Raw genomic sequence first — 12,306 nt, 5'->3', positions numbered from 1 at the left:
GACAAGAATAACAAAATGGAACCCACAACCTTCATATATCCGTGAGATTGAAATTCTAATGCCAGAGTAAGTGCATATGCATATGCATATGCATGTCTCAAATTTAACTAAACCTCCCACATGTGGTTAGCACTAACTTCTCGGATTAAAATCTTTAGTGGTGATAAAATCAGAATCACGCTGTGGGGAAAGTTTGCTTATTTTCTGACCGAGGATGTAATCGGTAGCCAAACTGTCCTTATTATCACATCAACGATGGTGCGGAGAATTGATGTCTACTACGCAACTTTATTATTGTAGACACGTGTTGGGCCTCCAAAAGCAGAGTTTTTTAGGACAATAGCAATTTTCCCTCAAGTGGAGGACCTAAGGTTTTTCAATCCATGAGAGGTGTAGGATGAAGATGGTCTCTGTCAAACGACCCTGCAACCAAATACAAGAAATCTCTTGTGTCCCCAACACACCCAATACAATGGCAAATTGTATAGGTGCACTAGTTCGGCGAAGAGATGGTGATAAAAGTGTAATATGGATGGTAGAATTTTTTTTATAATCTGAATAAATAAAAACAGCAAGGTAGCAAATAGTAAACAGGCACAAAAACGATATTTCAATGCTTGAAAATGAGGCATAGGGTCCGTGCTTTATCTAGTGCAATCTCTCAATAGTGCTAATATAATTGGATCATATAACCACCTCTCAAAGTGCGATGAAGAATCACTCCAAAGTTCCTATCTAGCGGAGAACATAAGAATAAATTGTTTGTAGGGTACGAAACCACCTCAAAGCTATTCTTTTCGTTCGATCTATTCAAGAGTTCGTACTAAAATAACACAAAGCTATTCTTTCCGTTTGATCTATCCTAGAGTTCGTACTAAAATAACACCAAAGAAAATTCCATAATACTTAATCCAACACAAAGAACTTCAAAGAGTTCCCCAAGATTTCTAACAGAGAAACAAAGACAAGAAGGTGCATCAACCCCTATGCCTAGATTACCCCAATGTAAACTCGTGAATCCGCGAGTTGAGTGCAAAAACATATATCAAGTGAATCAATACAATACCCCATTGTCACGACGAGTATTAAATGGAAAAACATATATAAAGTGTTCTCAAATCCATAAAAGTATTCAATCCGATAACAACAAAATCACAAAGGGAAAAACTCAATTCATCACAACAAGATATAGAGGGGAAAACACCATATGATCCGACTATATTATGTAACATCCCAAAATTCTAAATTTTGGAATGTTATATTAAATAAACAATTTTGGTTGATTGTTTGATTGTGGTGTGGTTGATTGTGTGAAATTTAGTGAAATTTGAAATTTTTTGAAAGTTAAATGAGAGGCAATAAAAGGACTTTCCCAAACATTCATTTTTTCCTTTTGGATCCATGAATTCAAATTCTTTCCATCATAAAACCCTGGAGAGAAGATAACATGACTTCTTCCATTTTAATTAAATGAAACCTGAAAAAATTGCAAATTCAGAAACTTTAAGCAACTCAGTGATCTTCATGACAGAAGATAAAATGACTTCTTCAAATCATATGAAATATAAGTTGGGAATTTAAAAGAAATAAAACTGAAAATCCATTTGAAATTATTTTCAATTTGAACTTATTTGGGTTTTATTCCAATTATTTTTCTCAAAAAATAAAATATATGGAAATTAGGGTAAAATGATTCCTTACATTAGAAATTTGGAGAGAAATAAATTTGAAATTATTTTGGTATTTTTAAAATGATTTTTATGATGTTTTATTGTTTCATTAGCCCTCTTAGCTTTATTTAAATTTTTGTGGATTTCATTTGACGCTAGAAAAATGTTCAAGTTGTAGAAAATGTTTTGCTGGAAATATTGATATATTATATGCCTATAGTATATTTAATTTTATTGGGTTTTTATTTTATTTTCTGTAAAAAATTATTTAAAAGAAGAAGAAGAAGAAGAAAAATCTTTCACCGCCGAACTGGGCAGACCAAAGTCGCGAGCCCAGCCCAGCGCTGCTGTCACCGACCTCGCGCTCGGAGTCCCGATGAACGACGACGCGGCCGTCGAGTCCGGCTCGGACGCGACGCCGCCGCCCCCCTCGGCCCTTTATAAGCCGCCCTCGGGTCCCCTCGAGCCCCACCACACCACAGCCCCGCGCCGACGCCCGCATCTCGCCGCACCGCTGCCGCATCACCCCGCCCCTGTGTCGCACTCCGCCGCCGTACTCCACTGCGTCGCCGCCAAGCCGCGCCGCCCCACTCCTCGCTGACGCCACCGCCGCCGGACTCACTAACTGCCCTGCCGGTTTTCGGCGAAAACTGCCCCGAACCGGTAATATAATCGCCTCGGTCCTGTTTATTTTTAGGTTTTCTTCGGCTTTTAAAGCCGATTTATAATTTAGTTAGGATAATTTACTTAGGTTATTTAACGAATGTTCATCGTTTATACTTCTATAGTGAACGGTTTTCATCGGTTTTGTTACAGTAGTGAATGTTCGCCGATTAGTTTCTGTTTTGTAGCCAGGGACCTAGATGTAATTATTTTTCTTATAGTTTAGCCCTTGGATTTCAAACAATCACAACTTTTCAACCATTTGTCCAAATTCGATGAAACCAACGCCAAATTCTTCGTCTTGATCTCATCTATCCAAAGAACAAAACTAAAAATATTTTTGAAAGTTTTAAAATTTGAATTCAAATATATTTGAATTTGAACTTCTTTTATCCATAACTTGAGTTTTATAACTCTGGTTTAATTGATTATTTTTGCAATTTTAAGCTCTTGACCTAAACTTTATGATAAGGCCAAATTCATCCAATTTTGGTACTGTTAGAAATTTTTTTCTGTTGCAAGAGTTAATTGCTTGTTTTCGAAGTCTTCCGAGACCTTTTCTTCGATTCTTTTGCATGATTGCTTATGTGTGGTTACTATTGCTTGCTTACGATAGATTGGCCGTTATGTGACGAGTAGAACTATCAGGAGTTATGAGTGTGAATCATCTTCAACAACAGTACAAGGCAAGTTCACACTTTGATCATATCCCTTCATTACCCAGTTTTTAAGCATTAGTTTCAACCCTCAAACATTGCATGAGTAGATTTTGATAACATGTGGGTTTTGGGAAGTAGTTGATGAGGTAGGAACCTATTGTCTTGTATCAAACCTTGGGTTTATCCGTTATGCTTATACCTCTTTGCTATGCTCGTAGACGTGGTTTGGTTCGTGAGACTCATGAAAGGTGTGAGAGAGTTTAACTAAGGGAAACTTAAGGTGGTTACTTTAATACACATCTGGGTGGATTGGTTGGGGCACCCTGGAGAACCCAGTAGTTTGCTCAGGCACCTGGAGAACCCAGTGCTTGCCCAAGGGGATCCCGGAGTACCCGTGTGATCAGCCTATGGAATGCAACCCGGGCTCAAAGGGGTCATAAGCTTATTCATGCTAGAAACTTCCGTGTGCAGCCACAAGCCATTATGGGCTCTGGCATATTTGACTAAGTGGTGGGAATCCTTTCCAAGATGGGCTAGCATATATAGGGGATTGTAGGTGTACCGGCCTATCTATCGGTTAAGGGGACCTCTTTGGAAAGACTGTGTCTCGGTCATCTATTTCTCAAACATCATGGAGTGCGGGAAATTCAATGGAGGAGATCGAGCCTTGTGTGGAAAAGTGTGCAAACCTCTGCAGAGTGTACAAACTAATCATGATTAGTCGTGTCCCTGGTTATGGACATCTTGAGTATCTGGTACTAGAATTATTGATTTGATCACATCACTTTACTTAATTAATTTGTTGGGTTATTAATTATTATTTTGGGATTGAGATGGGGTTACCATTCTCAATGTTTTCAACAAACTTTGTAGTTAAATAAAATATATTCCTTTGTTGTAAGGAATAATTAGCTTTATGCAAAAATTTAACTTAAAGCCTCCACCAGCCAAATATGCATGTAGTGATAGCCATTATTCAGCATTGCTCTATAGTGTGAAATTGCCAGTACATTCAATGTATTGACGTACATGGCTGCAATGTCTCATGTTGCAGGAATCTTATGACGAGTAAGTGATACGTTAGGGTTACGATTTCTACACTCAGCTTTGCCGTTCGTGTTGATGGGAATCCACAATCTTGTTTTTACTTCTGCTATTTGGATTGAGGTAGTAGTATTTACCTTACTTTATTCATGTGATTTACCTCTGTTATAAATTCTCGAGTACTGTGTGTGTCAGCATACCGATCCAGGGATGACACTTAAGCACAGAGACTTGACCATCTGAGGTCGGGTCGCTACAAGATGCTATCAGATCACATGTTGACTGTAGGATGTGACCCTAGAAACTGGCAAGCCGATAGGAAAGATTTTCTCTAAAATTTTATTTTCAAAAAGATCTTTTACCTCTCTTCCTTTCCGAGCTTTATCAAATATTTCCTTTTAGTTAGACCATACCCCTTTCCCGTTTTGACCACTCGAAGATTCGACTGATGAGACCACTTCAAGAAGTACAAGATATCGGACAACTAGGACCACTTCGGAATGAAGAGGATTTTACCATGCATTATAATAATGGAAACTACAATGGTTGAAGACTCCGAAGACTTGGAGAATTTGAAGGCTCTGTAGAATTTCCAGATTGGTATGACCTAGGAAGGCTATCCTTATGGAACTTGTCAGACTATGGAAGCTGTCAATACCCGAGATCAAGCTGTGTTGGAGAAATACCGGAACATGGAGCATTAAAACTCAAAGTTCTATCAAGAAAACCCCAAGGAAGGAGATATCAACTATGGAATGATAGCTCATGGCAAAGATATTGGCATAAACAGGGCTATCCATGAGGTTATCGCCCCCTTATGCTATTGTCACCGTACTGAGTTAAGCATTCATTTCTTTAGAAGGATTGGATGACAAAAGGGCTAATGGAGCACCTATCAGCAAAAGATGAAGCTTTAACCATAGCTGGTGTATCGCCAGGATCTGGAGTATTACATCAACAAGTTTAAGATGGACCTGCAGGAAGCCGTATTTGACAAGGAAGCATTTCGTGAAGAACTCAGGACCCAGAAGGTGAAAGTAGCCAAGCTGGAGGAGCTGCCGGATTTCGGGTTCTGGCAGACCCTTGAGGTTCGAACACTAGGGTGCGCACGGAGATTTCGCCTTCTACCTACCTGCACCCCTCCACCTCGCTAAGATCTAAGCTATGGAAAGAACAACACAAGAGACACAGGGTTTATACTGGTTCGGGCCACCGTTGTGGTGTAATACCCTACTCCAGTGTGTGGTGTGGTGGATTGCCTCTTGGGCTGATGATGATGAGCAATAAAAGGAAGAACAGCCTCGCGAGGGTCTGTTCTTGGCTGGGGCGACGAACTGCAAGGAGGAGTTCAGTCACCCTTCTCTCTCTCTCTCTCTTCTCGATTGTGATCCGATCTCGATCCCAGCTTGTTTCTGGGTTGGCCGATTCTCGATCCCTCTACCCTGGGGGTGGCTAGTCCTATTTATAGGCAAAGGCCCTGGGCCTCTTCCCAAATATTGAGCGGGAAGGGCGCCAACAATTGGCCATTTTGAAGGGGAACATCTGGTACACTTATCCTGACTAAAGTTGGTCCTCGCCTGCCAAAGGCTCTGGTGGTGACGCTGGCTTGGGCTCCACAATGAATTCCTCCCTGCCGTTGGGCTGGTCTTGGTCTCGTTGCACCGAAATAGGTGCCTTTGCTTGATGCTCTCGCCTGCGCCTGCTCCCTTTGCACCAAAGAGGAAAGGAGGACACTGCGCGGCTGGCGCCGCCTGGCGCCTTTGGTCGTCATGGCTTGCGTCACGGGCACCTCGTGAGGTACCCCGCCTTGATCTCTCCGCCTCCTCGCGAGCCAGCCTGATGAGGCCGTGCCTGAGGAAGCTCTGTGTCGTCCGCCCCGCGAGGCTTGGCCCCTCGCGAGGGTCTTGAGTCTGTGTTGATGAAGACGGGCTGTGCCGGGCCCCCCTTTGAGCCACGCTGCAGGCCGCAGGCAGGCAAGTCTGGGGACCCCTATTCCCAGAACACCGACAGTAGCCCCCGGGCCCAAGGCGCGCCCGGACTTGGCCGTGCAGGGAGGCGAAAGGGCAAGAGCGAAGCGCCACGGGCCCTAACAGCCTGCGGCCTTGGGCGCCGCGTGGCGGTTGATTGGACGTGAGCGCCTCAGCAACCGCGCGAGTTGATAAAGGAGCGGCATCTGCCTAGTTTTTGCTTTTTGCTTTCTTCGGTTGCTGCTTAGATCCCCTTTCTTGCGCCTCTCCTTCCTTCCTCCAAAATTTCCAGATCTACTCTGACCGCATGACCTAGGAAGCCATGGCGCCTCGTCAGTCCCCGTCCGGAGCTTGGTACTCGTCTGCCCTGGACTCGCCGAACGTGTCGGAGGCGAGCCTCGCCCGGTTGCGCCGGATGGCGGCGGCGCAGGGCATCGACGGGGCGAAGGTGTTCAAGGCCGGCTCCGCCACCCCTGAGGGCCAAGGGAGCACCTTCTATCCGTTCTTTGTAAGCGCCATTGCTGCTGGCCTGGTGCCTCCCTTCTCCGAGTTCTTCTTCTCTGTCCTCCGCCATTATAAGCTACAGGCTCTGCATCTCCACCCCAACTCCGTCCTTCTCCTGGCAATCTTCGCCTATTACTGCGAGGCTCACGTAGGGGTGCAGCCCTCAGTGGCCTTGCTGCGCCACTACTTCTACCTCCGGACCTCTCGCGGTCCTGCTTCCGCGTGCGCGAGCTTCATCGCGTACGGTGGCGCCATTGCCATTTCGAACCCCGGGAAAAGGATTGAGGGCTTCAGGAGCAAGTGGGTCTTGGCAGATGCTGGGCGCATCCACCCTCGGCTGATCTTGCCCATGGAGCAACCCACGAGCTCCAGCGATTGGGGTCGAGCGGAGCTCGCGGACCCCCGCGCGAAGCTGGTGTTGGAGAAGATGGACGCGGATCTGAGGCCGGCCAACATGGCGGCGGCGAAGCTGACCGGCGCGTCGCTGCTGAGGGAATTCCTGGAGCACCAGCTGGCTCCGCTTCGGCAGTACTCACTTCCAATGTGGAGGCCCCATTTGAGACCCGCGGCCTTGGTGGACGAAGATCTGGCTGCGGTCTTCCAATCTCTGGTCGGGGGCGATGTGGCGAGGTTGGAGGGTGCTCCTACGCCCTTGTTCCTCCGCGACGACTGGGAGCAGGTAGTGGAGTCCATGCCCGTCTTCAACGGGGACGGGCCCGTGCCCATGGAAACTCCCGGGGAATCGGTGGACGTGTCCTCCGACGACTCCAGCGAAGAGGAGGAAGGAGGGGAGCGGGAAAAAGGGCCTGACTCCGAGGCGACTGACGGAGAGTCGAGGGATCCCCTACCCCGGCGCAAGTCCTGCGTTCTCCGCCTCTCTTCGAGCAATGACGACGAGGATGATGACGAGTAGGACGGCGGGAGCTTGCCCCCGATCCCGAAGAAGGACAGGACCGGGCTGATCTCCCGCGGGTCTGCCCTGGCTCCGAGGCGGACCGCAGACGCACCTTCCGCTTCCAAGCTTCCCGAGGTTGACCCTTCCAGCCGGCTTTCGGGCTTCAAATTTGGCCGGAGGCCGCTTGAGCTCACTGGCGACGACCCATAAGTGCTTGATTCTTGTCTTTAATTCTTGTTCTGCTTCTGTGGCTTAACGTCCGCATCTCTTGGATAGGCTGGCGCCCGCAGCAAAGAAGCTGAAGGGAGCTCCTGAGGTTCCATCTGTGGCAGCGCCTCTGCCCGCAAAGGAAGGTGACCGCAACGCACGGGCTTCTCCTGCCCGGTCGTCCTCGCGAGGCCTGGCTGAGCCGGCTGAGGCGAGCTCAGCTCCCATGGCCCAAGTGACTCCCGAGGTGCCTTTGCCTGCTGCCGCCACTTCAGCCGTTGGGCGCAGCAAGTTCCGCCTCAGGATGCTGTGGTCGCGCTGCCGCCTTCTCCTCCTACTCCACCGACTGCTGTCTCTCCGACTCCTCCTGCCGTCTTGGATCGTGCTGCTGCTGAGCTAGACCGGCTGCGGCAGGATCTTCTTGGCGCCGACCCTCGCTTGGTGGCTGGCTTCAGGATGGATTCGCTCCGACGCTTCGATTCAGGCGGCGCTGGTCTAGGCCTCGACGGCTTGCGATGAGGAGAGGCAGGCCGTCCTTGAGGCAAAGGCTGCTCGTGACACAGCCCTGGGGGAGGTGGTCGACATCCGTGGTCGCTGCAAGGCGCTGGAGGGCGAGCTACAAGGCCTGCGGGACCAGCTCGCGAAAGAGGCCCTCCTTCACCAAGAGCAGGAAGAAGGCGTGAAGGCTCGCGAGGCGACCGTCAAGGAGAGGGAGGTCAAGCTCAGGAGGCGCCGTGACCGCCTAGGCACGCTGGAGCAGGAGTTGGGGGCGAGGAAGGTCGAGCTGGACGACAAGGCCCAGGTTCTTGCCGAGGACCGCGTGGCCTTCGCAGAGATGGAGGCGAAGGCTCGCTCCTCCCTGAGGACACTTTACGACAGCGGCCTGGAGAGCCCGCTGGCTGGCGCCGAGGATGGCCCCGCCAAGCTGCTTCCCTTCTTGGGTCGCGCTCTTGAAGATGTCGCCCTTGGCCTTGGCCCCACGGCCGAGGCCGAGGCGTGTGTCCTGTCTTCTGCAGCGCTGACGCGGGTCCTCACCCACATCTACCTTCGCGATCCCGGCGTCGACCTCGACAGCCTGCTAGAGCCAGTAAGCGGCGAGCGTGCTGCTGCCGCTGCCGAGGCCATGAAGGGTCGCGCGGAGGCTCTGCTGGGGAAGTTTCGGGCCTTCATCACCAAGCCGAAGCAAGGCGCTGCCGACCCCGCTGCTCCATGAGGCGAACCCACTCCGCGTTGCTCCACCGCCGACAAGTGACTCCGTTGTGGCTCCTGTCCTGCCTTTAATTCCTGCACATGTATCATGCCTCGAGGAGGCGTTTAAACTTGCGTTTGGCATTGAGATAACAGTGTGGACTGTAATATTTTCTTTTGAATTCCTTGAAATTTACGCTTTTCCTTCCTACTTGCTTATGTTCTACGCCGGCAAAGCCCGGCCCCGCGCATACCTCAGCCGCCGTTAGCCCCGACCGGAAACCAGGACGGGACCAAGGAGTGAGGGGCTACGTGACAAGTTAGGCTCCTGAGTCGCGATGCTCAGGAGTCCCCCTTGGCGCACGAACAGCAAGTAGGGAGGTGTGATGTGGGTGGATCTACCGTTCTACGTCTGCAGAGCCCGGCCGCGCGCATACCTCAACCGCCGTTAGCCTTTCAGAACTAAGGAGTGAGGGGCTACATGACCAGTTAGGCTCCTGAGTCGCGATGCTCAGGAGTCCCCCTTGACGCTCAAACGGCCTTCGTACCTTGGCTCCGCTCGGGGAGAGACGCGCGACGAACCAGGCCCGGGGGGGCCTGGCTGGGTGGCGTGCGTCTGGGCGTGACCCAGGCGCAGCCCCCGTGCCCAGCCCCCTCGCGCGGCACTCCCGAGGGGAGGCGTTACGATGAGGCTAGACACTGAGCTCTGGGCTCCCTGAGGTTGATGCGGCCCAGGGGCCGCCCTCAGTTGTTTATCACCAGCGCGGAGCATAGCGCTTCCGTATGTGTACGGGCATAGCCGCTCCTCGGCAGTGTCGTCAGCCAGCGCGGAGCATGGTGCTTCCACTGGTACGTGGGAGGGGGCTCCCCTCCGGGAGGAGCCCCCGGGGCGTGTACAGCCCCGCCCTGACACGTGGCTGGCACGGTAGGGCCTGGCGAGGTGTATCTGGGCACCCGTGAGCCAGCGCGGGACTCACGGGGCCCTACCTCTAGGCGGGTTGCGCCTGGCACTGGGCCTTATCTTGTGATGTGTCCCTGCAAATTTGGTTAGATGCCGTCACTCTACGTCCTCGGGTCCCGGCCCTCGAGCTGGTCTCAGCCGTCGCTGGTATGCCAGGTCGCGATGCCGTGGACAAGGCCAGAGGGTGAGGGCTGGAGAGCCAGTAAGAGCCCTGAGTCGCGATGCTCAGGTACCCCCCCCTTTAACGTGCAAGTGGTCGGCATGGAGAAGAAGAGGTGCCGTGGACAGGCATCAAATAATCAAGCATGGTGGGTCGAACGCATAGCCGGAAATAAACGCAAAAGGGATACATGCCGCTGGGTCTGGCCCGAGCGACTTGGGGGATGATGCAGCCCGAGGGGCGCCCCCAACAAGGTAAGCTAACAACATGAAATAAAAGGGATACATGCCGCAGGGACGGACCCACGCGGCCTGGGAATAATGCAGCCCTGGGGGGCGCTCCCAGCTGGAAATGAAACTTGAAAGATGTCACCTGATGATGTTGAGGACGAAGGAGTGTTGGTGTAGCAGACTCGGTGGGCTGCGGAAGCCGATCCTCACGAGCCCCCAGGCCCAGGGGCCTCGGGAGGCTCCGGAGGCGCTGGTGGCTCCTCGCGGACCATCTCCATCTCCGCCAGGGCTGCGGAACGCCTGGCCTCTTGAGCCTCCATGATGCCCCTCATGAGGCGCTGGTACGTGGCAGCCGCGTTCGGCAAGCCGTAAGGCATGCGAACGTAGCTGTGGGGTGGACCTTCGCAGCGCCCCACTCGCGAGGGCCAGAGGCGCTCCAGAGAGGCGACTCGATTGAGCCCTGGTATGTCGATGCAGACGCGCAGCCCACCATCCTCGCCTGGATGGGGAGCCACAGCTGGTAGGCGGCGGCCGCCTTTCATGACTCTTGACTCCTGTAGCTCCTGAATGGCCTTGCTGACGAACTCCTGAGGGTCTGGCTCTCCTTGCCTTACTCCTTCTTGAGGGAAACGTGCTTCGAAACACGCCTCCATGTGGTGCCCAAGCGCCTCCCTCGTGACCTTAGCCAGGTCGGTGGCCCTCCAGGGGAGAGCCCCCGAGCCCTGCCTGAGGAGGGCGCCGGGCGCGCTTTCCTATGCGATGGAAGGAGGTTCCCCTGGGCAGGCGGCCTGAGGGCCCCCTGAGGGGCCGGGCCGGACGATGTCTTCTTCTTCTTGGGGGCGGTCTCGGGAAGCCTCCTGCTTCCGCGATCCGGGTCTTCCAGTGATGCGGCCTGAAAGGCTCGTTCCAGGGAACACACCGCGTCCTTCTCTTCACAGGGCACCGTGATGACTCCGCCACTTCCTGGCATCTTGAGGACGTTGTAGCCGTGGTGAGTTACGGCCATGAACTTGGCCAGCGCTGGGTACCCAAGGATGGCGTTGTACGGCAGGCGAATGTGGGCGACGTCGAAGTCGATGAGCTCGGTGCGGTAGTTGTCGCGTGCCCCGAAGGTGACAGGGAGGCGGACCTGCCCAATCGGGACCGTGGAGCCGTCGGTGACTCCGGAGAAAGGCTTGGTTGGCTGAAGCTGGTTGTAGGGCACTTGGAGATTGTTGAATGTTTCCACGGACAGGACGTTGAGCCCTGCCCCGCCATCGATGAGGGTCCTGGTGACCACCACGTTGCTGATGATTGGGGAACAAAGCATCGGGAGGACTCCGGCTGTGGCCGCACACTTGAGCTGATCTGCTGAGCTGAACGTGATGGCGCACGCCGACCACCTGAGAGGGCGCGTGGCTTCGAGCTTGGGAGGACTGCATTCACTTCGCGGGCGAACTGCTTGAAGATGCGTTGAGAGGCTGGGGCTTGAGCCCCGCCCAGGATGCAGGCGATCGCGCGCGGCTCCTGGAAGCCCCCAGCCCCCTCGTCCTGATGGCGGTCCTTGTTTCTCCTTGGCTGCGGCGGCAGCGGAGGGAGGCCTGCGTTGCCTTGCGGGCGATCCTCGCGAGGCTGATCCCTCCAGTCTCCCTCGCGAGGCGGGTCTTGCCAGCGATCCTCGCGAGGTCGATCGCGCCACCCTTGGCGCGGGCAGCGGTCTTCCCAGTGTCTTGCGTTCCTTCCTCCTCCTCGACCGTAGCCCCGGTCACCGCGGTCGGGGCGACGGCCGATCCTTCCTTCTCGCACGGCTCGGAGCTCTTGACATTCGTTGGTGTTGTGGGTGTGGAGGTCGTGGTACACACAGTACCGACTGCCCTTGGAAGATTCGGGCTGATCTCTGCCCCGCTTGGTGTCTGGTTCTGCCGCGAGCACGGCAGCCCCCTTGCGCTTCACATCCTTGGCCTTGGGCTTCTTCTCTTCTGGGTCTGCGGCAGGCAGCTCGAGGAGGGAGAGACGCCCTTCTCAGCCCTGGCGCACTTGGTTGCCAAGTTGAACAACTCCAAGGAAGTGCACAGGTCTTCATGCATCGCCAGCTCCTCCTTCATCTTGACATCGCGCACGCCGTCGGAGAAGGCTGAGATGATGGCCTCCTCGGTCACCTTGGGAATCTTGAGGCGTG

This window comes from Triticum aestivum, chromosome 4A (assembly GCF_018294505.1).
Source record: "Triticum aestivum cultivar Chinese Spring chromosome 4A, IWGSC CS RefSeq v2.1, whole genome shotgun sequence".
NCBI lineage: Eukaryota > Viridiplantae > Streptophyta > Magnoliopsida > Poales > Poaceae > Triticum > Triticum aestivum.
Note: the sequence above shows the minus strand (reverse complement) of the source record.